Below are 9,030 nucleotides of genomic sequence, written 5' to 3'. Positions count from 1 at the left end.
ACAACAAGCAGAACCTGCCTCAGTGTCTTCCATGGCTTATTTTCAATCACCTGCCGACTGTGAACAAAGTGGATCATGTGAACCCCTCCACACTCCTTACTACAGAAGTTTTCAACCCTTTTCTGTCAAAACACAGCTGCTACCATGAGTGGGGCTGGACAAGGAATTACAGCCCTTGGGCAGGCAGGAGGGTATGAGGAGAACAATTTCACGTTGTGATATTTATCTGACTTCTCCAAAACCTTTTATGAGGACATGCGCATCTTCCCTGCACTTGAGAACTGAACCCCACTGCTCTCGGGCTTGTTGTTAACACATGAGTGTGGACTGTGTGTGAAATCAGCCCTGTCTTGCCGTGAGCAGCAGCCGATTTCCACTCTGGAGCAGAGGCAGGAGGAAAATCCCATTGCCTGCATCTGAGGAAGGGGCTCATCCCACGCACTGCAAACAGCTGTGAGCTGTTCGAACTCTGCACGTGTCTCTTCTCGGGAGGAGACATTGTAAACCTGCCTAAAACAGATGAGTCTTTAGGAGAATGGGAAGCAGAAATTGCTTCTCCCACTCCTCAGCAGATAAATTTGATGACTGTTGGAAAAGTCTGGTTTGTAAAGCAGAAACTAGAGACGTAGCAGATATCTCCGAAGGGTCTTTCCTACCTCTACCATCTTTGGGACTGGACTGAAGACCCAGCATGGGAAAACACTCTGCTCTTCTCCTCGCTCCGGGGCATGTTGTGTTCCCACTGGCTTGCTTAGCTCTTTTTCCCTTTCTGCTGTTTGCTTTTGCATAAGTTTGATAACCTCGTGGTTGATGTGATGGCCTTAGACCTGCTGCAATGCAATGCTGCCTGTCACTGGTTTGAGAAGGGAAAGCTGTGGGATAGAAGATGTGCCATGAGGATCTCAGCATGCTTTGACAAAAGGAGAAGTCCAATATGCAACTTTGGGTCCCTTGGTCTCAGTCCAAGAATGATCCAAGGCCAAGAAGCAAAGTCCTGTAGGGCTGCAAAGTGAAATGGTATTTGCAGTTGACAGGGGCTCATGGGCATGATTTGCCAGCTCTCCATCACCCACCAAGGCAGCCCAAAGAGGGGAATTTTGCTAGATCTGTTTGTGTGGCAGCAGATCTGAGAGGACACACCAGAACATGCTCCAGAAGGGGCGATGCTTTACTCCTGCAGTGCAGTAAGAGGCAAGATCAGCAGTTCTCCAGCAGTGCTAAAGCTATTTAATTCCTTATTTCCCTTGCAGAGGCCACCTCCAAAGCATGAGTGTGTGAACATTAAGAGATGCATCACGTATCTTTCAAAAAGACTGTGCCAGGACTGTGCAAAGACTTAGATGCTCTGCGGACAAACCCTGCGAGGGCTCAGAGGGAGACAAGCCCTCCGTGTCACGTCTGGGGCAGCAGCTGGAAGCCGAGGCACCTCTGGGTAGGGAGGACACTGAATCACACAGTTCAGTACCAAGACAGGAAAGAGAAGGCACCTGACCTGCCCTAGCAACACCTAGACAAGGCCCGGCAATAAAATTTTACTGCAGAAATTCCTTGGACATTGTGCTTCTCAGTACCCACAGCAAGCAGCCAGATATATCAGAGGAGTTTAAGTTATACACCAACATCTCTCATGCATGTGTGCTCTGCTCTTCATTCCTCTTACTGCTCTGCAGAGAGCCCTTTTCCCCTGTAGGCCTTTTTTTAGCCATAGATAGCAAGCCCTAATTAATGTATTTGCACATTCCCACAGGGATGCCGATATCTGTACAGGGAACTACAAATAGTCTTGCCATTTACCTTAAGCATTTCAGCAGCAGTCAGAAAGGTCACATTATTTTTTTAAAGTGAGTTTTTGATATGTTCCTTAACTCCAGGATTGTTGCCAGATGCTGCCAAGCATCATTCAGAGAACCAAGGAGAAGATCTTTAGGTAGCGTTATGTGACTGACCTCTTTGCGTGTTCCCCACTGACTTTTTATCTAGGGTGACTTGCTTCAGTATTTAATTAAATGATCTGCTCTTTTAATTTCAGTCTAATTAGCAATGTCCCATGTCTTAAATTGTTTCTTATTGCTGCTAATTTTAGGCAGTGCTATTCAAGGAAGAAGAAACTTTATGGCCAATAATTTTTACTTTAAGGAAAAGTCAACTAAAATGTAATCTGTAATATATATTTAGTACATAATATTTCTGAAATACATTTCCAAACCAAAATGTCTTCCAAAGGCAGTCTCATTCATTTGGAGGCAAAAGCATAGCCTTGAATTGTAACTGCATGGAAATGGATAATTTACATAGGATTCTTCAGGTGATGAATTCCTAATTTGGAAATTATCTTCTTGGTGAAGAATTTACACTAGAACAGGAAAGGAGACATGAAAACACAGTTTAGAAAATTAAAATAGAACACGTTATTTAACTGAAGTGATTCTTTTGTGGAGATAATGTAAAAATATGAAGCTTTTTAGTACTTGATGACTCAATTTTCATTGATATTTCTTAAGCAGAAGTGGAAAGACACAGTGAACCTTTTATGTCTGCAGTTATAGGGAAAAATGTAATTAAAATGCTAAGAAATTATCTTCTAGATACTTTATGATTTTTTAAGATAATTGGAAGTTTGTACCTGCACCACTTATGTGTGATAATGACCTAAGTGAATGTTGTTGAATGTTTCCAGATGGGCCTATAAATCTATAGAGTTCACGCTTCTGAGGAGAAGGTTTGGAAAGACAGCACACATTCGTCTTGATTCTATTTCTTATTTAAACAAACCTAATTATTTCACTGAATTCGGCTACCTTTTAGAATACTCTTAACTTATCCAATATGAACAAGCCATATTTATCTTTTTTTAATCTCTCTTCTAACTACTAAATAGCCACTAATCACTTGTGATGATAGTCTCAACGAGTTGTCCAGTCTCTCCCGGCAGATGGAACTGGGAGAAGGGCACCTCCAGAGGACAAGTCACCCCCTACCTCACCACATCCCTCTGGAAAGGGAGGAGTTGCCTCTTCCAGCCCCTCTCTGGAGGCCCATGGTCGTTTGCTCATTCTGTGATCTCTAGATATCAGCACATCATCAACGGCTTGCATGAAATGGGGCTGGTTTATTGCTGGACTATTTGGATTAGCAGGCTATGGTTGCAAGACTGCATTAATGTTAATGTGAACATTGCTCTAAATTGGTACTCAGGAGTGTTTTTAAACATTAAAAAAAAAAAAGAAAAAAAAAAGTATACAAGCTAGTGGTATTTGAGTAATCCTGCATGGAGTCAGAACTAAGGCTGAAGCGGGAGAAATAATTACTCAGATCTCTAAGGCCAGAGGATCCATTGGGATAATCTCCTGAATCTCCTGTTACTATAATTTCTATAGATTCCCACCTTCTACTTCAATCACCAACCTCAGACTTCTCTTGTCCTGATCTGAATCTCTTCAGAAAACAAAACAAACAACAACAACAACACAGATATTTTCTTTCCATTAAGAGTGAGCTGCTTTCACACTTAACTGCCCTGGAAAGATTCTGCTTTCTCTTAGGTGATTCTACTTCTCTTCAGTTTTCAGCTGGGAAAAGGGCCCCCTAATGTCAGAATCTCCCAGTGTGAAAGATAATACAGAAGGATAAAAATCAGGCTACGGAAGGAGCTTTGACACATGCTTTGCTGCAGAAAAGGGACTGTAAGAGCATCAGGAAGCTTCACATTATTCCTTAGGATCTTCATGCAGAGAGTTTTCTTTTTTTTTTTTTTTTTTTGTATTAACTTCATATCTCGATACATAAGCAGCACTTCTGGTTTCCAGGAAAGCAGTGATTTGGCTGTTCAGAACAAGATCTTTCTGCTTGTAAATGATCTCATGTGATAAACAAGGAAGCGCGAAATGGGCACACAAAGAGGCACAGAACATCTTGCTCTATTGCACTACTCTTCACAGGTACTTGCTGGGATAGATTTATGAGTTAAGTGATTCTATTTTGTACAATTCAAAGAGATATAAATGTTCAATGCACGTGCACAGGAGCATGCACTGCAATACATCTCGGTACTATGAAATCATGTGTTTTCCTGTGGAAGCCCCGGTGTCCTCCCAGGGCAGGGGAACTGATAAAACTCAACACTAAACACTCTGAAGTCAGATCCTATTCTTCAATGGCTCTAAACTCCTGTTAATCCCTTAACATGCTCTGGAAAAAAACTACAGCTGCATAGTGCAGAATTGCATTGAAATGACAATAATTATGAAATGCAAAATGTTACTAATAGATGACACTCCTAGTTGCCTTACACATGTAGTAAGAGCGATTAAGCCACAAAAGATCTGTTTTCTGTCAGTCAACACCAAACACATGCTGTTTTGCTCTTGTCCCCCATGAGCAGAGGGCTCCCTCCTTGAGCAGATACCAGAAATTCAACTGGTAAATCCACTTCCATTTCCACTGCCTGCGTAAGGGCAGACAGGAGCAAGCCCCCCGTCTCCTTAGAACGTGGAATTTTGGCAGGAAACTGCAGGGTCTTGTCAAAGGTTGAACCTACTATTCTGTCTCCAGGCTCAAAAATATTCGCAACACTTTCAGTTGCCAGTGGTAAAGTTTCTTGTCTTACTCTGATACCCAGCTGCAGAAGACTGATTTTCTGTCAGGACCACAAGAGCTTGAAAAGACAGAAATATTTTTGCCTTTGGACATCTATGTTCTCAATGACAAAGAATGGTCAATAGCAAAGGAGGCAGAGTGTAACCTGCTAAAATCCATTTATTTTCCCACTGATCTGCACACGTAGTTATATTAAATCTCCCATTCTACAGAGATTTTGTAAATTTGCTCCAAAAAGAGATTTGGCTAACAGGATCTGGGGCTAAAGGAGAGACTATTGTGCTTCCTCTCACCCAGACAAATTTGAAAAAAAGCAAACAAACAAAAAAGCAAACAAAAAACAGAGTTAATGTTTTTTCTTTTTCTTATAGATGGAGAAAAGGAAAAAAAAAGTTATTGTATGCTTTCTAATTGAAATATTTGAGAGGCAGGTGGTAATAAGAATGATAAGGGACCAGATAAGTCCTTGAGATCTAGTACTGTCTAGATGATCCCAGAAGACAGTAACAAAAGGGTGACAATTTTTTTTTCTCCTATTAAAAAGGCAGTTTTCATTAATTCCCAGAATACTACAAGTCAGATTACAGGAGATATCCCTGGTTCCCACATGCAATCAGACACTGGAATGATAGACTAGAGCTACCCTGCAATAGAGGATAGGAATGTGAAGGGATAAAGTGAGCTATCATTATCACAGTCAAAACGACATGTTAACCCTTGCAAGCTTTTTCTGTCCTGCTAGTCCAGTATTGAAGATATTAGAAAAACAAACAAACAAACAAACAAAAAAACCCTCTCTTATTCAGGTAATTTCAATAGGATTACATTAAAACAAAAGCCAATTCTCTCTCTAAAGTGATGAGTCACTGAAAATAAGAGTGAATGCCAAGAGCTATAGAATGGGTAAGGGAGAATTCAGTTTTGAAAATGCACAGTTTTTGATAATTCTATTTCTTAAGCTCAAACACACTTAAAACATGCAAGATTTTTTTTTTGACCAGTTATTCAAATGGGATAATTGTGACTTCTTGGCAAGGGAGGGAAAATCCTGCTTTTCTTAGTTGTGCCCTTGGCCACTTTAAGCATCAGTATTCCTCACTGAGGGATGGCAAGAAGCTCTGTCATCACGGCAAGCTCATCCACTTTGGAAGAGGCGATGGGTTGCCACGTGGCTTTTACTTTTGGCCCTCTTTGAGCCTCTTCTGTTTTGGGAGCAGGCTGTGACCGGTGCTCTGAGGCTCTACTGTAGATGATAAGTTAGAGTAGCTTCCAGAAAGGAATACTTATTTTCTGTCTGCTGTATTTGCTATGTGATAAATTATAGTCTGGAACTAGGGAAAAAAATAAGTGCCTATCCCACAGGATGCTCAAACCGCAGCCCCTTCCTGCTCTCCCTCCCTGCTCGGTAATGGTGTCTCTAGGACAAGGTTATTCTTTAATTGTGATTACTATGCTAAGGCGGAATGAACGATCAGATATCTGAAGGATTGAAAATAAATGTAAACTAAATTTACATCTTTCTTCAGGTTTTAAATTAATTTGCACTCCAGGTGGGATTCATCTCACCTAACCAAAAAAGACATCAAGTTTAATGTTTAAGTCTGAGCTAGTCTCTATAGGCTCCTCTCATACTCAGTGGGGAGATGTCTGATTTTAACGTTTTCTACATACTTTTCTCCTTCTGAATGGGAAGTGAGGCAGCTAGATGCTGCAGAAAATGCCACTAGCTGCTGATCCCTGGTCCTGCATCTTAAATTTGTCTATAGGAGACAAACCTGATATATACAACAGAAGAATTCAACGAGCTGACATTTTTCCTGGACAAGGGTCTGCTAATTTCCCCTCCATTTTCCCCTCTCTGACCAGCGAAAGGTTTTGGCAATTCAGTTTTTGCTGAGGTAGATTTTGCACTTTGTAGATTTGCACAAGGAGCTTCTCCAGTTTAGAGCAAAAAAAAAAAAAAAAAAATGTGTGTTGTATTTATGTATGCAGTTCATGCTGGTAGCACTTAAGCAATGAATCTTCGAAGTTGGCTTGTTTTGCATTCACACAATTCTCTTTTCTACTGTACCTAAATGGCAAAGGGCAAAGGAGGCTCTTGTGCTCACCTGTCTTGTAAGAGGGCAATTCCTCTGAATGCATCCTTGAGAAATGGCATACAAAATGATACCCTGGCTCCATAAAAGAGGTCAGCTATCCGTTAGAAACAATTTGTGCTCTGAGTGATTCTGGATTTCTTAACTTCTCGGTACATAAGATTTGCATCATGTCTTCTAGCTGGAAATGATTCCGGGGTAGCAAGTCTTGAATTACTGTGGAGCTGCCTCTTTCCTGATGTGGTGCAGAGGCCTGAGCCACTCGTGGCACAGAATAGCATGTGTTATGTGGGACTCCAGCAGGGAAGAGCTGCCCCAAGTGGCTTCACCTTCACTTGGAGTAGAAACGGTAGCGGGTGCAAAGCTGGATAAAAGAGTCAGAAAATTAGCACTCGCAGTGCTAATCTTCCAGTGAAGCCTCTCAGAATTCAGAGCACTCGGAGGGGAAGGTGAAGGAGGGCAGTGGATTTAACTGGCATGTTTTGCTCAAGAAGCTGCTATGAGCGTCGTGGAGTGCAAGGCGGATGGGTACGTGCGGTCTGCAAAGGTGAGCATCTCGGTGCTGTGGAGCTTGCACCATGGCTTGTTTTGCAGAGATTCAGACCTCACACAGAGGAGCCTTCCTGAGCTCCAGAGAGCATGTTTGCCTACTCAGGTTGGGATTAAAAAGGTTAGATAGGTGCTTTGTTGCCATTCAAATGAACTGAAGCCTGAGCAGCTTGCAGATTCTTTGGACCACATCAGGGAGCAAAGTCGTCTCTTTTCTTCCCAGCAGACCCAGGCTGCGTGCAGGTTCCCAGCACCAGCTGGGACAGAAGCCCAACGCTCCACATCTTCTCCATGGCACTGATGCCCAGTGTCCTGAACACTCATATCCCAGGTATTGCACAGGATGAACGAATGCTCCTCTTGAGGAGAAGTTCCTCTGAAAGAAAGGCATAGCTGCCCACTAAGAGTGCTGAATAGATTGGGACCAAAAGAACTCACTCTTTCACTGATCAAGTATCTCTCCATGTCCTCTGATTACGCCTACTTGAGATGTCCTAAGTATCTCGAGACCCTTCAGACCACCATTCAGAGGGGTGCAGATATAACCCACCAGCTTTTTCTTGTAGCATGTGATTTGTGACGGGGTTCATTTAGTTTATGAAGGTATCACCTTCATTAGGAACCCTGGAGCAGAGGAACAGCTGTGATTCTGAGTGCACTGGCGGCAGCAGCACCCATGAATCTAGGCTGCAACAAGGATGTGATTATTCCCTTTGGGAGCTCAAAGAAAAAGAAAAGACCTGTGAGGAGCGGTGAGGGGTAGATGCCCACTGGTGATTCCCTTGCTCTTCCTCTGCTGGCCTGGAGCGCTGTTCAGACAGGTTGTGGTACACAGGCACGGCATGAAAACCAGCCTGGAAGCTCTGCATCCAAACGGATCATTGAATTTATCCATCCTAAGGGATCGCCTGCTTAGTGGCAGGGCTCTATGTGGCGGGAGCTGCGGCCTTTCAGCTCAGACTGGGGAAACCAGTGCACAACCCAACCTATGAGACTTTCAAGCCAATGATCAAGAAATCACCTGTGAAAGACAACTGCAGAACACGTTTGCACGCATGCTACAAGTGGATATCTGCGAGCTTGAAAATGTGTTTCAATAAGTGACTGAGGTGAAATGGAGAAGTCTGTGCTCAGAAGCAGCAGTAGATTTGCTGTGAAATAAGTTTTGTTCAAAAGTTTTGTGCTGTTCTGAATACTAATATTGACTACTGGTAGGGTTTGGGGAGGAATTTAAAGACTTTATGCTACTTATCAACTCTTCTGGATGCAGTAAGTACTCATTTTAATAAGAAGCAGCATTGATCTTCATTTTGGTTGGCAGCTATTAACACCTGCTTATAAAGTGGCCCTGAGGCTTTAGCCAGGATAATGTGCTTTGAAATCGCTGGTAAGACATGTCCAGGCATCGGCAGAGAGCCAAACTGCGGGAAGCAGGGCAGTGGGGCTGCGTGCTGCATAACATTGCCTCAACTTTTACCTGCAGTCTCTTAAAAAGCCTCAGAAAAGCTTAATTACAGCATCCCATAGGCTTGCAGTTTATTTTTCTGCTCAGATTCCCCATTCTGAGCAGCCCCTGGTGCCAGCGCTGCCTTACACCTTGCCTGTGCTGCGTCCTCCCTGTGTGTTTAACATTCTCCACGTCGCCGTGATGTGCGTGTGCAGCACCAAGAGGCATGGCAGGGCCATCGTGCCTTCGTGCACCTGGAAACCTTGGCATCAGCAAGCAGCTGAGGAGAGAAAAGCATCACAGACCTGCAAGACACAGATGATGCCGGGAGAGGCTCCGTAT

This window comes from Tinamus guttatus, unplaced genomic scaffold, assembly GCF_059628265.1.
Source record: "Tinamus guttatus ecotype Peru unplaced genomic scaffold, ASM5962826v1 Tinamus_guttatus_pri_ptg000006l, whole genome shotgun sequence".
Lineage (NCBI taxonomy): Eukaryota > Metazoa > Chordata > Aves > Tinamiformes > Tinamidae > Tinamus > Tinamus guttatus.
Note: the sequence above shows the minus strand (reverse complement) of the source record.